We start from the raw sequence: 14,657 nt of genomic DNA, 5'->3' as shown, positions 1-14,657 counted from the left end.
CCTCCCAGCCTTCTCTGGCTTTGTCCCTCTTGAATGGAAACTTCATAGAGCCTTTGGTATGCAGGCACTGGATGTGAGTGACAGCTCCAGGAATTTACTGAAGGAGCCATGGGCACAGGCTGGGGCTATGTGGGATGCTGGGACATCTGGAGAAGGCCCAAACATCCAGGCGAAGCAAAACATTATAGCTGAGCACCATGTTCTCATGTCAGTAAGCCAGGCTCCCACCCAGCTTTGCCACTCTCAGCTCGATAACCTGAGAAAGTTACCCAAACTCTTCAAGCCTCCGTTTTCTTTGGTGGAAAACAGTTATAACATTAGTTAGTATCTACCTTACATGGTTATTTTAAGAATGAAGCAAAATAACATATACAAAGCACTTAGCACCTTGCCTAGCACATAGTCAGCAATCAGGAAAGTTGGCCATTATTAATATGCTTAATCACTCAAATATTTGTTGATTAGTTGCTACAGGCCTCGTATCCTGCTAGTGGCTGGGACTTACAGGTTCTGCCCTCAAGAACGTTACCATTCAGTGGGAAAAGACAACCAACAATTAGGATGTACTATGATAAATGCTTTGCTAATAATTACTTTTATTTTTTTAAGTTTACTTATTTATTTTGAGAGAGAGAGTATGTGTGTGTGAGCAGGACAGGGGCAGAGAGAGAGGGAGAAAGAGAGAATCCCAAGCAGGCTCTGCACTGTCAGTGCAGAGCCCAATGTGAGGCTCGAACTCACAAACCGTGAGATCATGACCTGAGCCGAAGTCGGACACTTAACTGACTGAGCCCCCCAGGTGCCCCACTGTTAATAATTACTTTTAAAAGAACCATCTCTAAAAGGTGACAATCACTTTTTGCTAGCCATTGTGTGGTACACACTTTATATAAGACAAGAGCAAAGCTTTTTGGTTCAAATATGTGGGCTCAAATCCTAGCATTATCACCGAATACCTGAATACTCTTAGCCATGTTAACTTCTTTGAAACCTAGTTTATCTGGGAAAAAAAATGGCCATAAAAATTAGAAAAAAAAGTGTATCTAAGACGTTACCATAGTGCCTTGCCCACAGTAGGTGCTCAATACATGTTTTTTATTAAGGGTGATTAAGGGTGTCTGAAGAGCTCATGTTGGCTATTGTCCCAATCCTAAAGGTCTGTCTGGGTAGGTGTTAAGGTCAAGGAAGGACATCCACCCAGCATGTGTGGCAGGGCTGTGATGTTCAGAGGCTTGTCTGGCTTGGAGCCAGTTCTGAGCCAATGACTGGAGCCATAGGGACCAGAGGCTGGCCACTCCAATGAAATTGCTGGCAGGGATGAGGCAGAAGATTCCAAACAGGGCAGGTCCCCCAGGGCCAAGAGAAATGGAGTAGGTTGGTGTAGTAAGAGGCCAAGCTAGGACACTGATGAGGGACTGTTATGTTCTAGAAGGCATGAGAGCCCCAACCGGGGGCGCTCTGCTACCTGGGGCCAGTGGCCTCTATGGAGACCTCAAACACTGCTGCACAATCAACCCCTCACCCGGGCTGGGGAGTGTGGGGAGTGAACAAGGACGATGCAGGCAGAACTCCACAACTTACAGGATGGATAACTTTGGAAAAGGAGCCATGCAAATCAGAACATACCAGCCCCAGAACTGAGCCAGTGCACGAAGAACAGAACTGCACCAAGTCAGGCCTGCTTACACGAATGAACATTCTCGCAGCATCGCTTGATAAGCCTGTTGCTAAGCCTGCCAAGCTTCTCGTCACAGAGCACTTCGCTCTCAGCTCAGGAAAGATAATCACTCTGGGAACCGGCTTCCTCAGGAGACCTGGCAGAATGCTTTCAGTTTAGAGCGAAACCTACCTTTCAACAGAGCTTCTCCCCTCCCACGTCAGACAAGGGGAAACCCAATCCGTAAAGGAAAGGGTTTGCACGCACACAGTCCTGCCGGGTGTCGCTGGCTGTAAGTGACCCTCAGGGAAAGGAAGGAGCCCCGATCTCTCTCGGCTTGGGGCACCTCCAAAACAAAGACCCTAAAGTCTCCTGCTGGAACAACGCGAGACACAGAACGCTCAGATTCCAGGCACACCCGCAGGTATCATCTGTCAGTCCTGACACCAGCCCTGTCTGTGTCGAGGTCCAAGCGGAGAGATCAGACAAGCGCCAGGGTAGGGCAGGGGCAGGGGAGAGCAGGAAGGGGGAGCAAAGGCTTTGGAGAGACCAATACGAATTACAGCAGTTTTTATCTGACACCAAAGAACTGGGCAAGGGAGAGCTGTGTGATCCAAGCAAGGATGAAAGACAGGCTGGCCTCCCCTTGTAATGTAAGAGTTTAATGATACTTATTAAAAGCCCATTTCTGGGTCCTGTTGAAAAATTACACCCATAAGTGTTTCTTTTTTTCATATAAATCGCTTCCTAGAGATCAAGTGCGTGCGTGTGCATGCACACACACACAGTATACGAATTCCACCCCTCACACTTGTACACACACATTCCCCACAAATCCTGCACATCCCATCTACCACACACATGTCAGTACATCTTCATCAAGGATGGGCACCACTCACCCCACACACACACACATACACACACACACACACACACACACACACACACACACACACTGTAAGGCAGGAAAACCAGGCCTGGTCCCCAAGGTTATTCACACACCCTTTGAAACTGCAGACTTTGAGGGAGCCCAAGAGCTTCGTGCTCAAGTTGTCATCCCCACAAACAAACAGCACAGCTTCTAATCCTATCATTCTCCACATCTTGCCTGAGGCCAGGCAGCCTTGCAAAAGCCGAAGCTACCGGGATCATTAAGCTCTGGCAGAAAGCAATAGCATTCAGTAGGGCCACTGCGGGAGAAGGGGTCTGTGCCCCTCTTGCTCATGGCAGATTCTCTCTGATGTGCTGAGTCCCAACCACCTGGAGGAGGTGGCCCTGGGCTTCCGCCTGGGACATATTTTCTTCTGGCTACGAGCTTACTCTGAGCCCAAGGCCGCCTTCACTCTCAGTCAGAGAAGACACTGTTTTCTGGAATAATCAGCTAGACACAAGAGAAGTACCCCTTGCAGAAGATTAGCCTTGCATCAGTACTGGCTCCGTCCTGTTGCTCCCTAATGTTTTACTCACTGCTAAGGGGTAGGGTTCAAACGCTAAAATCATCAGGTAGAATAGTTTGCTGTTAACAGAAACAAATGCTTTGAAGTTAGGAAATCTGGTTTCAAGGTCAGCTTTAGCGTTTTCTCTGCATGGTCTTGCCAACTCTCTGAGCCATGGTTTTCTGCTTGGCAAAATGGGAATAAGCAGCTTCTTTCCATCTTATGCAGTTTGGGGGAAGATCACAAAATGCCCTACACACTGTAAACTCCAAAGCAGATGTTAGAAATTTTCATGATGAGACAGTAATGAGGAAATGGAGGAGCTCATAAACTGGGCTGTGAGTGCCTCAAGGGCAAAGCCTGTGCTGTATTTATCTTGTTATCCTCAGTGCCTGGCACAAAGGGCTGGCACCAAATATTCTGGGGAAAAAGAGTTTGAAAGAATCAGTGAACCCGTGAATTAAGTGGCTTGTTCAAGGTCACAGAACAGCTTATGGTAGTACTGAAACCCAGATCCCCTCACCCCCTAATCCAGGGCTCCCTGTTCTAGATGCACCAAACTGCTGGGTCTCTGGAAGGGTCAATGATGTCAAACTAGCCACAGCGTGGGCCAGGTTTTAATGAGCCCTCCCATTCCCCAGGAAAGATCCAATATAGGCAGGCAATGCCCGGGAAGCCTTCACAAACTCGCTTGTTAAACATTCCACCTGAACAGTGAAAACATACAGAAACTACGGTGCACAGCGTACCCACATGCCTCCAACCAACTCATCTTATAGTCTGTCTTGAATCGTACAAATCAGAAAAAACACGAGATTTGGCCGCGGAGATTAGAAGTATATCTTGTTTCCAGCTCACTGTCAGCATCAGCACTTACCTACTGACCAAGTGTCCGGGAGATCACTAGCCCTCTCTGAGTCTCCGCTTTTCCATCTGCAAGAGAAGAAGATGATCGCAATTATTCCCTTGAGACCACTGGACTAAAACGCATCAGAGGTTTTATACCTGATACCAGTTCCCAACTGCTTCTGATCCCACATAACTGGGGAAATTGCTAACGATCAGGAGCTGGAAGGGAATTATTTCAAAAATGAAGTGTGATAATTAATAGTTATGTGCCAAGCAGGGCACTGATGGTGTTCGACCCTCAGCCCAGAAAATTCAGCCTTCCCATCATTGTGGCATTTATTTTTATTTTTCATCAATGTAAAAATGCAAAAGACCTTTGAAATACGAGGAGAAATAGAACAAACAAAAATGTCACTACCTCAACATACTCCCAACACTTGGGGGTATCTTTCCAATTTTTTTCTTCTAATGTGCAGAGTTCACCATTTTGTAGAGCAGGGACCAGAAAGGTGCACTCTACTGCAAAGTGGCACGCAGATCATCATGCCCCCTGGCCCCTGCTGTTACACCACGACCACTGCCCACATTATTAACTCTTTTTTATTCCCACATCAGCTTTATCAGCTTCCCCCAAGACTCTTGGACGGTGGTCAGGTCTCCAGCAGGCACTGTGCACATCAGACCCCAGGAAGAAGGAGGGGCTGGTCTTTCCCCAGTCTGGTTCAGTTACCTCATCTGCAAAATAAGGAGACCAGGCTGGCCAATCCCAGAGATCACTTTTAACTTAAAAAGATGAGGCTAAGGAAAAGTGAAGGAAACATATATTTGAGTCCCTATCATGTGACAATGAGTCTGTACTGTTGAGCTGGTAACATCTACGGATATTCTCTCAGGAGCCTCTTAACCACCCTGGGAGATTTTCCAGGCCAGAAAACCATAACTCAGGGAGGTTCAGAGATCCACCCAAGACCTGCTACGGTCATTTTCGTTAACACTCCTCGCATTTTTGCCATAGGGATGTCTCACCTCTTCTATCGTTTTACTAATTTTTCCAAATTGCTTCACATTTTTTGCTTAACTTTATTTTTAAAGGATGTCTTTAAAAGTTTGTGCTGCATTTTATTCCTGCCCCTTCTCTCTAAGGCCCGCTGAAAGGCAGTCTTTCAACTCAGATGGAGTCCAGAATAGCAAGACAGTCGCTAATAACTTCAAGGAATTTTTAGTCACCACCATTCTATATAAAAAATCTCCATGAAGTCATAGGTTCGAAGTATTGTTTTTAATTTTTTTTTCTAATATCCATTAAAATAAATAACTTTGGAAGTTTGGAATGCTCACGTATGCACTTTCCAGGGGTGCCTCTACTTTATCTTGGGAAGGCTGGTTTAGGGTCCCTCGCTATGATGCAGCCAGACTTTGGAACATAATTCTGTCCTATTTCAAAGCTGAAACATCAAAAACATCTAATGCTTACTGAACACCAAGAAAGTTGCCTGAAGTCACACAGCCAGGAACGGAAGAAACTGCGACTTGGGCCCCCATGTGCCCACTTCCAACCCTGGCTCTGTGAACATTTTCAGTTTCTTCTCTGGCCCTCCTTGGAAACTCAGTGTGCAATTCTGCGGCATCAGGCCACCAACCAAGTTCTGCTTCCAAGTGGAGGCAGGGTCATCCTGTTCTGTTAGGTCGCCAGCTTTCCCACACAGTGCCTGCATTGTGTCAATTCATATTTAAGTTCCCAAAAGGGCACTTTGGTAAGACGCTGCATAATTTCTAAAACCGAGCTTGGAAAATGTGAAGCGAATGTGATCCTTTATTCAAAGATCCAAGATAGTAACCAAGGAAATAGAAAGGGCTGGTAACATAACATCTTGGAATGCCACTGTCCCTGCAAATGAGTATAAGATCCCAGCCGAGGGAGGGAAAGGCAGAGAAAGTGGCAAAGCAGGCGTACTGGACACGGATCGAAGCTGCTGTTGGGTGTTGAGTGTCTTTCTAAGCTTCTGTTTCCTGTCATCTGGTTTACAATTAATTGGCATGAATTTTTTATGACCAGAGAGCAAAGAGACTCAAAGGCCTGCAGAATGGGCTCAGACTTTCTTTCTGGGAGGGTTCCCTCATTTCTCATGAACACAAGCAACCAAGCTGTGCAGTCACAGGAAAGTACAACGATCTTTCATTCTTGGTCCCACACCTCTTCCATGAAGTCTTCTCCCACCAGCCCGAGTCAGAATGAGTCACCCCTCCCTTGGGTTTCCTTCTGGCAACACTTTAATTACAGTCTCTGTTATAGTAGTTATTGTTTTCTCTTCTACAGTATTATTTTTTCTGTTTACCCAGATACATTAAATATGATCAAAACTCATCCATCACTAGCAATATGACTTTAGACAGGTTTCCTTCTAAAACTTGTTGTATATATACCCCCATGCACATTCACAAACATGTACATCCAGACACTTTATAAAATGGAATCCTATTACATACACTAATTTTAATCCTTTTTAAATGGCTACACGAATGCACAATTAACCTCTATCGATGTATATATAGGCGTTTTCATTTTTTCACTAGTGAAATACTCCAATATTTTTGTACATGTATCTCTGTGTGGTTGCTTGATAGTATACTTAGACTATATTTATTTTGAGAGAGAGAGAGAGAGAGAGAGAGAGAGAGAGACAGAACGAACACACAAGGGGAGGGGCAGAGAGAGAGGGAGAGAGAGAATCCCAAGCAGGCTCTGCACTCCCAGCACAGAGCCCAACGTGGAGCTCAATCCCATGAACCGTGAGATCACGACCTGAGCTAAAATCAAGAGCCAGATGCTTAACAGGGGAAGCCACTGAGGCGCCCCTAAAGATTTTATTTTTAAGTCATCTCGACACCCAGTGTGGGACTCAGACTCATGACCCCGATATCAAGAGTCACACACTCCACCGATTGAGCCAGCCAGGTGCCCCTGTATTGCTCAACAGTTTAAAAAAATTCGTAACTGCCCCCCTACAAAAGACTATCACTTTCAGTTTCTACCAGCAGCATAGGGACATGCTAATCCTTCATGACCTCATCAGTTTTAGCATTAACGTGCTTTTTTTAGCTTTGTCAGTGTGATAGTCAAATGGAGCCTTGGTATCTTAATCGCTTCTTTTGGGTATCAGTTGAACAAATGCCTCTATGTTTCTTGGCTAGTTTCAAGCCTTCTTTCAGGAGCTGCATGTTCACAATCCTTTGCCCATTGCTTGGTTGGGTGTTAACCTCTTTCTTGTTTGGTACCCAAGAGCTTACCGTTAGTCTTTTGCCTTGACTATGACTTTTAGCTTTCTTCCAGCATGTTCAATCATGGTACACAGTGCTACCAGGTACTGTTGCCCCAACAGAAACCTGGAGGTCTGTCCTGACACCTCCCTGCGTGTTGTCCCCACAGATGACCAGTCACCAAGTCCTTTCTGTCCTACTTCCTAAGTAGACCTTGAATCTGTTCCTGTTCATTTTTCTCACTCTCCAGCACCACGAACTTTGCCAAGCCCCCATCACCTCTCATCTGGTCTTTTGCTATGGCCTCCTAACTGGTGTCCACAGCCTCTCCTCCACTTCTCCCACCATCCAGAAACAAGAAGGATTTGTTTTTTAAGGAGAATCAGATTGTCCCCACTGCTTAAAGCTCTTTGACAGCTTCCTTTCCCACTAAAGATCAAGTCCAAAGTCCAGAATGTGCACCTGTCCCTGCAGAGGCTGATGCTGGGACCCAGTTTCCACACGGCTTGAGTCTCCTGAAACATCCAACTCCCCTTAAGGCTCTGAGCTTTGTCACGCTGGCTTCCCTTCTGGTCCTCAAATGGGTCATTCTTCTTCCCAGTCCAAGGCCCTGGATGTGGCGTTCCATCTGCCTGAAAAGTTGTTTGCTCTCCTCTTTGCTGGCTAATCCAAACTTATCCTTCAGGCCTCTCAGCTTAAACACCACCTCCTCAGAGAAGCCCTGAACCCCCCACACTAAGTGAGCTCCTCTGGCTATTTACCAGAGTTTTCCTTTGAGGCATATCTTCCGAGGTACTCTGTGGTGGGGAAGAGGGCACTGAGTGTCCAGGCCCTACCCACGGGGAGGGCTGGGTTTCCCACTGTATCCACATGGACTTGAGGCCTGAGTGGGTCACGACCTGCAAGGGAAGGGCGCCCATGAGTCACAAAGCAGGGCTGGCGAGGGCACAGGACAATGACTCCTCTCTGGCAGTCCCTGCTCACAAGGTGCCAGCAACTCTGAGGCTCAGAGATGCTCCTTGAGCTCCACGTATCTCCTCTTCAGACGCAGGAGCTGATTTCAAAACATCCTGTTGACCCAAGCAGAGCCGGCCTTATTGCCACCAGCTGTCGGGAGTGAGGAGGTGCCCTCCCCTGAGGACCGGGCTGTTTCCAGCTTCATCGTTGTTGGCGTGCAGATTTTTTCCCCCTGGACTTCTGCTGCTGCTGAGGTCCCCAAAACATGTTCACTTTAGCTTTCTTCTGGGTATTTCGGAGTCAAAGATTTTCTCCTTTTTCACCCTCTCAGTTAGATTTTAGTGTGTGTGTGTGTGTGTGTGTGTGTGTGTGTGATCACAGAAATGAAGCATTTCAGGTATGAAGCAATTTAGGATGAGAAAATTGTCCTCTAGCCACAAGGCCTTGGCCCTAATGCCCTAACAACCTACCATGGCCTGGCAGGCTCAAGAGTGAAATCCCAATGCATTAACTGGCCTTCCAAGGACCAGCTGTGTCCCCATCTGGGTGGCCTCACCACAGCTGTCTCATCTGCAGGTGCCCCCAGCCAGGGACGCTCTACATCAAGTTGCTCTCAGAGTGAGGTGGTTTTCTGGGTTGTGCGAGAGATCATAATGGTTTTATTATTTACCTAAAAGCATGCGAAGTCCAATAAGAATCCAAGATGCAGGATACCACTGCATCTTTTCAACAGGGCTCACGGAGCCATGTGAGAGGGTCTTTTTAGTTTTCTTAAATGTTTATTTTTGAGAGAGAGAGAGAGAGAGCACGAGCAAGGGAGGGACAGAGAGACAGGGAGACAGAGGATCTGAAGCAGGCTCCACGTTAACAGCGCAGAGCCCGACTCGGGGCTCAAACCCGTGAACCGCGAGATCATGACCTGAGCCAAAGTTGGAAGCTTAACCGGCTGAGCCACCCAGTCGCCTGGCCTGTTTTAATTTTTACAAACCAAGCAAGTCAGCTCTCCCTGAAACATCAACTTTTCCACGCGGCAGCAGCTTCACGTTCCCCCTTTCATTCAAACAAAGCAATTCCTGATGCTTACTCTGTGTGTCAGACCCAGACTGGAGTTGGTGGCCAGAAAGGCTTTCAGAGACAACATGGGCCTGACCCATGTTCGAATCCCCGCTCTGACTCAGAGTTGTGTGACACACAGAAAGCCACCTAACCTGCCTGAGCTTTGGCTTCCTCATCTGCAAAACAGAGATCCTTATCCAGGCGCTGTGAGAATTCTACGCAATAGTGTTTCTCAAACCCCCAGCAGAGGCCTGCGAGTTGGCCCCAGCCAGCACTCACTGCTTTTATAATTTCGACGACTACTGATGGTCAGTTAGACACGTTCCCTGCACTAAACGGTACATGTGTTGTCATTAGGATGGGGGGAGTCTGTAATCTCAGCAGGACCCACACAGGAAGGGCTCCGTTTTTGTGGGATGGGACTGGGCAAGGCAGGCTTCAAGCCAGACTCAGGAGCACAGTGTTTGCAAAACAAAGAGGTCCACGCAAGGGGTGTGAAACGCGGGAAGCACAAGCAGCAGGAGAAGTAAAATCTCTGGGAACACAGGCGCTAGCAAGCGTGCAGGGCCGGAACTTGGAAGGCCGCGTGGGCCAGGTTCTAGCAACAGGACCGTCCATCACTGGTTTTTAAGCTGGGCGCTCACAGGGCCAGATGCGTCCTTGAGATCAAGCACTCTGGCTGCAGGGAAGATGGACGGGAGGGGTGAGGCTAGGAATGAGGCAAGGGCAGGGAAAGCCAGAGCAGCAGCTGATCCAGGCCCAAGGGGAGGATCCCCGACTTCATTTATGAGGCTACTCGTCATGCCTTGCCCGGTCACCACAGCAGCCTGATTGCAGGGGCCCAGAGACCAGAGGCTGTGGGCCTGGCTGCTCTGGAGCTGCCCTGAGGAGCATGTAAAACCACCCACCCCCAAACAACCGGTTCCTTTCTGACTCAGCTGGGACGGTAGGGCCTGGGATTCAGGCTTTCCAGTCCCCGTGCCATCTCCCAGCCCATGCCTGCAGGTGACTGAGCTGCTGCCCAGGCTCCCTTAGTCACATTCGTTCAATTCCAGTCGGTTACGTGATTTGTGTGTGTGGACCCACGCTCAGATTTGAGGGTAGTATGAGACTGCAACAGACAACGTCATGGGCCCAAGAGGATTAGAGGCAAGGACACAGGTCTGCACCGTAACCCAAAGCTGAACGCTGAGTGTTCGAGGGAGGGCCAGCGACAGTGCTGTGGGCACCAAAGACAGGGAGCTGTGGATTCTCCTTGGTGGCATCAGAAAAGCTTCGTGGAAAAGGCAGCACTTGCCTGGACCCTGGAGACCGAGAAGGCAGCTGATGGACAAAGGGTGGGTGGGGGGCATCCTAGGCTGAGGCAAGGCGGGTGTAGTGACAGGGGAGATGCCTTCTGTGGCTGGACCACAGAGGGTGAAGAGCGGGTGACAGGAGGCAAAAAGGCAGGAGGGGGGCAGAGGCCCTGCTGGACGAGGCCCAATGCCACTTTCTACTTTCTTCCCTAAGTCTCAGCAACTATGGCCACATAAGAAAGAACAAAGCAGTAACCATTATTAGGCACCACTATACATCTGGCACAGTGAATTTTATAATCATCCTGGGCGGTATACATATATCATCATCATCCCCATTTTACAACTGAAGAAACTAAGGCTCAGAGAAACCACATGACCTGCTTAAGGCTGCGGAGGCAGGGACAGAGCCCAAATATCTGAATCCGAGCTCAACGATCCTTCCTTTACACAACACCAGCTCCCTAAAGCTTGATACGCTTCAAACAGCCAGGGAAACACAGTCAGCATCACCGCCACCACCACCCCTGTCACGGAGTCCAAGTTTTATCCCATAAAGGACAACATGTACCAGATGTGCCTCTTTGTCGCACGATCTTACAAGGTTCCTGAGCACGTATGTTTAATTAAAATCAACCACTACCACTGACTGCCGATGGTCACGTCCCTTCCCATCCGTGTTCGTAATAACCTTTACAACAACCCTATAAAGCAGGTTTTACTTCCCCACTTTTATAGCTGAGGACGTGGAGGCTTAGAAAGGCAAAGTGATTTGCCCCAGTTACTCGGAGCAGCAGAGGAAGAACCAGAAGTCTGTGTTTTGGCACCGGGACTTACCTGCCGTCCTCCAACTTAACGTGTTAAGAGCTCAACCTTTACCTCCCAAGGGTCCTCCTCTGCTGGTCCCCATCTCGGTGAGTGATGTCACTCTACCCCAGCAACACAAGCTACAAACCTAAGCCACCCTTTGATACCCCTCCCCTTCACAACACCCCCATATTAACCCATCATGGACCCCTGCCAGTTCTAACTCTCCCATTCATCCCTTTCTCACCACCCCTGCCTCTACTACCCTAGTGGAGTCATCTCTCACCTGAGCTGCTGCGGGAGCCCCCCCAGCCGGCCTTCCGGTATCCTGGGTTCATAGGAGATATGAACACTTCCCGGCTTCCGGGCCCACAGAGCCTGGCTCCTGCTGGAAGCTCTGCTTCCGCTCACCAAATGTCCTGCCCCTTTCATTTCTCAAACACCCCACTGTCTGTCCTGTTTCAGAGCATTTACACAGGCTGTTTCTTCTATCGCCACTCCCAGCTTCACAGGCCTGTCTTTCACATCTTAGCTCAAATAGCACTTCCTCCGGGAAGCCTTCTCAGACCCCCAGTCTAGGTCGGCAGGTACACAGCAGGACAGTTGTGCCTGTGGTTAAAATGCGGAAACACTTCCCTACCGGTTGCTGTGTAGTCGGCGACCCGAGCCACTGGGTGCCTCCCACTGTGACCTGAGCTCTTGCCCAGAACCCAACAGCCCTCCCCACAAACCGGAGGATAAGGGATGTGTGGCAAACGGAAGGCCCCCAGGCCCTTGCTCGGCCCCATGGCAGAGGGCCGTTCTGACCAGCCTGTGCATGTGCAGTCGGGTGGCTAAATATCTTGAATGCCACCTCTGCTCTTGATCCCGTATTCCTCACAGTTCATAGTTACGGGTTTATCTGGGTGACTATTTATTTTATTTTTTTTTCAACGTTTATTTATTTTTTTGGGACAGAGAGAGACAGAGCATGAACGGGGGAGGGGCAGAGAGAGAGGGAGACACAGAATCGGAAACAGGCTCCAGGCTCTGAGCCATCAGCCCAGAGCCCGACGCGGGGCTCGAACTCACGGACCGCGAGATCGTGACCTGGCTGAAGTCGGACGCTTAACCGACTGCGCCACCCAGGCGCCCCCTGGGTGACTATTTAGAGTCATGAACTCTGGGAGGGCAAGAAGCACAAAAGTGAGCTTTACCACGTTGAGGCTCATCCCAGAAGACCTGAGTGACGGGGGAGTTAAATGAATGGACGGCTATTTCCCCTGCCTTTCTGGCTGCACCTGCTCAGCTTTTCCAACAACTTCAGGCATGGAGCAATGAAGAAGCCAGGCATCAAGGTGGGCAGAGCGGCCAAGGAGGGGCTGCCTGTCCTGTCAGGGTGAGGTCATGGTCCCTGCACCCTACAGATACCTGGGAGGTGGGAAAAAGGCACAGTCTTTCTGGGTTTGACTCTTCCCTGCTCGTGAGCCACTTTACCCATCTCAAGCCCATTTCCTGGTCCTTATCAATCAGGCAACACCTGAGTCCAAAAGGCCACCTTTTCTCATGGTTGTTATCACAAGACTCTCAGCAATTTCCCCCACTTCGCCCCTCACTCTCTCGGATTCTCCTCGTGCACAAAGCATGGTCATAGAAGGTACATCTGGTCATGTCTTTCTTCTGTGGCTTCTCCTCAAGATGCATTCAAACCCACATCCAGGTTTATAAGGTCTTCATCTCTGGGCCCTGTCTGTCTGTCTGTCCCTCTAGCCTCACCATCCGCTTCTATTCTTTTTTTTTTAATTATTATTTAGTTTTTTAATGTTTATTTTTGAGAGAGAGACAGAGAGAGACAGAGCATGAGCGGGGGAGGGGCAGAGAGCGAGGGAGACACAGAATCTGAAGCAGGCTCCAGGCTCCGAGCTGTCGGCACAAAGCCTGACACGGGACTCGAACCCATGAACTGCGAGATCACGACCTGAGCCAAAGTCAGACACTTTACCGACTGAGCCACGCAAGCACCCCATCTGCTTCTCTTCTGCTTCTCTTCTATTTCCTCCATCAACACACTTTCTCCTGCCACAGGGCATTTGCACCTGCTATCCCAATTTCTGGAAATTGCCCCAGCTCATTTCCATCTACATTCTAGATTTTAGCTTACAAGGCATATACTTTGAAAGGCCTTTGCTGCCTAACCCTGGTCGACAGCTCCTCCTATCATCCACTGCTCTTGCTTTGTTATATCTACTCAGCATGACTGAACTAGTCCTTCAATGTCTGACCTGAATAGAGGCCCCGTGTGGGCAGAGAGCATGTCATCTTGTCCACTGCTCTATCTATCCTCCCTGCTCAGCCCCCCGGGTTCCTGACACAAAGGCTCCAGCAATATTTGACAAACGAATAATCACTGTGATGAGGCTGTGAGCTTGGACCTTTCTCATCTGTCTCTAGGGTCAAAGCTGAAATGTAAATTCCAACGGCCACCATAGAGATTTCGGGAATCAGCCAATTAATTTACCTCTGTTCTGATGTGTGGAAAGGGTCTGAGAATACAGCAGTGCAGCTCCCTAAGGGACCAGACTGAATTCTTAGGAGATCACCTGAACCGTTAAAAACATAAATAAATTAAAAAAAAATGACTAGAAAGGAAGAAAGGAAGGAAGCAGTAGTCAAATTCTCAGGGAAAAAATGCTGGTCAGGAATGGGCGAGGAAAAAAACACAAAAAAACGTCTAAAGCTTCCCCTTCACAAGAAAAGGCAGCCCCTGAGTAAGCGAAGCACTGGGCCATGCTGTTCCAGGAAATGGGCACCAGAATGGATGCACTCTTGTCCCTCCTCTGACCCTGACAAACTGTGCGGCCCTCAGTCAGGCATTTGCCCTCTCTGCACCCCTGCTTCCCTCCCTGCAAAACAGCAAGAAGCACCCAGGACCTCCAGAGCTGGATTCTCACACAAGGATCTGCGAGAAAAACTGGAGTGGGGAGGGCAGAAGCTGTGATGCACGCAGGCCCAGAGATCAGGGCACTGTAGCACTCCCCAGTGCAAGAGGCCTCAGGGCAGGGGACCGGGTGTCGGAGGGAGCCCCCCCACCCCCTCTCCTCCAGCCTGCTCCAGGGTACTCGCTGCTCTGACATCTGCAGCCTCTGACAAATTGGGGGATGGGTTTCTGATGTAACAACGTCACCCAGGCTGCACGGGGCCGAGGGAATGGCCCTCTGAAGCTGCTATGGGTGTAGAAACAGAGCGAGCTGGATGGAGGGGCAGAAGGCACTCCTCCATGGAGGGGCCTGATACTTGTGGATTCCAGAGTCCCAGGGTTCAGGTGGTCTGGAGATCACTTTAAAAAAAAGGGTCTTAGCCTTT

The sequence above is a fragment of the Lynx canadensis genome, chromosome D1 (genome assembly GCF_007474595.2).
Source record: "Lynx canadensis isolate LIC74 chromosome D1, mLynCan4.pri.v2, whole genome shotgun sequence".
Classification (NCBI taxonomy): domain Eukaryota; kingdom Metazoa; phylum Chordata; class Mammalia; order Carnivora; family Felidae; genus Lynx; species Lynx canadensis.
This window is presented reverse-complemented; position numbering follows the sequence as displayed.